Source organism: Malaya genurostris, unplaced genomic scaffold (assembly GCF_030247185.1).
Source record: "Malaya genurostris strain Urasoe2022 unplaced genomic scaffold, Malgen_1.1 HiC_scaffold_32, whole genome shotgun sequence".
NCBI classification, from domain to species: Eukaryota; Metazoa; Arthropoda; class Insecta; order Diptera; family Culicidae; genus Malaya; species Malaya genurostris.
In genome coordinates, this window is record NW_026682662.1 from 76,942 (window position 1) to 80,150 (window position 3,209).

Genomic DNA, 3,209 nt, shown 5'->3' on the forward strand with positions numbered 1-3,209 from the left:
CCCTAGGAAAATTTCTCGTCATTAGAATGCATTTGATAAGAGTTATATGGGGGCAGATACATTGACTCAAATTCCATGTATGGGTCCTGAAGATCACGTTTGAAACATTTACAGGACAATGGATCGTGTGAAAGAGCCATCCAGTAAGGATTTACATGAAAAAAAATTCGCCAAGGAAATTTTCTCGTTGTCATTAAAATTCATTTGATAAGAGATATATAAGGGCAGATACATTGACTCAAATTCCATGTATGGGTCCTGAAGATCACGTTTGAAACATTTACAGGACAATGGATCGTGTGAAAGAGCCATCCAGTAAGGATTTACATGAAAAAAATTTCGCCATAGAAATTTTCTTCATTGTCATTAAAATACATTTGATAAGAGTTATATGGGGCAGATAAAATGACTCAAATTCCATGTATGGGTCCTGAAGATCACGTTTGAAACATTTACAGGACAATGGATCGTGTGAAAGAGCCATCCAGTAAGGATTTACATAAAAAAAATTTTGCCAAGGAAATTTTCTCGTTGTCAATTAAATAGATTTGATAAGAGTTACATGGGGACAGATACATTGACTCAAATTCCATGCATGGGTCCTGAAGATCTCGTTTAAAACATTTACAGGACAATGGATCGTGTGAAAGAGTCATCCAGTAAGGAATTACATAAAAAAAAATTTGCCAAGGAAATTTTCTCGTTGTCATTAAAATTCATTTGATAAGAGTTACAATGACTCAAATTCCATGTATGGGTCCTGAAGATCACGTTTAAAACATTTACAGGACAATGGATCGTTTGAAAGAGCCATCCAGTATGGATTTACATGAAAAAAATTTTGCCAAGGAAATTTTCTCGTCATTAAAATTCATTTGATAAGAGTTATATGGGGGCAGATACATTGACTCAAATTCCATGTATGGGTCCTGAAGATCACGTTTGAAACATTTACAGGACAATGGATCGTTTGAAAGAGCCATCCAGTAAGGATTTACATGAAAAAAAAATTTCCCAAGGAAAATTTCTCGTCATTAAAATGCATTTGATAAGAGTTATATGGGGAAGATACATTGACTCAAATTCCATGTATGGGTCCTGAAGATCACGTTTGGAGCATTTACAGGACAATGGATCGTGTGAAAGAGCCATCCAGTAAGGATTAACATAGAATAAATTTTTCCAAGGAAATTTTCTCGGTGTCATTAAAATAGATTTGATAAGAGTTATATGGGGGCAGATACATTGACTCAAATTCCATGCATGGGTCCTGAAGATCACGTTCGAAACATTTACAATACAATGGATCGTGTGAAAGAGCCATCCAGTATGGATTGACATAAAAAAAATTTGCCAAAGAAATTTTCTTGTCATTAAAATTCATTTGATAAGAGTTATATGGGGGCAGATACAATGACTCAAATTCCATGTATGGGTCCTGAATATCACGTTTGAAACATTTACAGGACAATGGATCGTGTGAAAGAACCGTCCAGTAAGGATTTACATGAAAAAAACTTCGCCAAGGAAATTTTCTCGTTGTCATTAAAATTCATTTGATATGAGATATATGGGGGCAGATACAATGACTCAAATTCCATGTATGGGTCCTGAAGATCACGTTTAAAACATTTACAGGACAATGGATCGTGTGAAAGAGCCATCCAGTAAGGATTTACATAAAAAAATTGCCAAGGAAATTTCCTCGTTGTCATTAAAATTCATTTGATAAGAGTTATATGGGGGCAGATACAATGACTTAAATTCCATGTATGGGTCCTGAAGACCTTGTTTCGAAAATTTACAGGACAATGGATCGTGTGAAAGAGCCATCCAGTAAGGATTTACATGAAAAAAAAAATTCGCCATGGAAATTTTCTCGTTGTCATTAAAATTCATTTGATAAGAGATATACGGGGCAGATACAATGATTCAAATTCCATGTATGGGTCCTGAAGATCACTTTTGAAACATTTACAGGGCAATGGATCGTGTGAAAGAGCCATCCAGTGAGGATTTACATAGAAAAAATTTTGCCAAGGAAATTTTCTCGTTGTCATTAAAATTCATTTGATAAGAGTTATATGGGGGCAGATACAATGACTCAAATTCCATGTATGGGTCCTGAAGATCACGTTTGAAACATTTACAGGACAATGGATCATGTGAAAGAGCCATCCAGTAAGGATTTACATGAAAAAAAATTCGCCATGGAAATTTTCTCGTTGTCATTAAAATTCATTTGATAAGAGATATATGGGGGCAGATACAATGACTCAAATTCCATGTATGGGTCCTGAAGATCACGTTTGAAACATTTACAGGACAATGGATCGTGTGAAAGAGCCATCCAGTAAGGATTTACATAGAAAAAATTCGCCAAGGAAATTTTCTCGATGTCATTAAAATTCATTTGATAAGAGTTATATGGGGGCAGATACAATGACTCAAATTCCATGTATGGGTCCTGAAGATCACGTTTGAAACATTTTCAGGACAATGGATCGTGTGAAAGAGCCATCCAGTAAGGAATTACATAAAAAAAAGTTTGCCAAGGAAATTTTCTCGTTGTCATTAAAATTCATTTGATAAGAGATATATGGGGGCAGATACAATGACTCAAATTCCATGTATGGGTCCTGAAGATCACGTTTGAAACATTTACAGGACAATGGATCGTGTGAAAGAGCCATCCAGTAAGGATTTACATAGAAAAAATTCGCCAAGGAAATTTTCTCGATGTCATTAAAATTCATTTGATAAGAGTTATATGGGGGCAGATACAATGACTCAAATTCCATGTATGGGTCCTGAAGATCACGTTTGAAACATTTTCAGGACAATGGATCGTGTGAAAGAGCCATCCAGTAAGGAATTACATAAAAAAAAGTTTGCCAAGGAAATTTTCTCGTTGTCATTAAAATTCATTTGATAAGAGTTATATGGGGGCAGATACAATGACTCAAATTCCATGTATGGGTCCTGAAGATTACGTTTGAAACATTTACAGGACAATGGATCGTGTGAAAGAGCCATCCAGTAAGGATTTACATGAAAAAATTTTGCCAAGGAAATTTTCTCGTTGTCATTAAAATAGATTTGATAAGAGTTATATGGGGACAGATACATTGACTCAAATTCCATGTATGGGTCCTGAAGATCACGTTTAAAACATTTACAGGACAATGGATAGTGTGAAAGAGTCATCC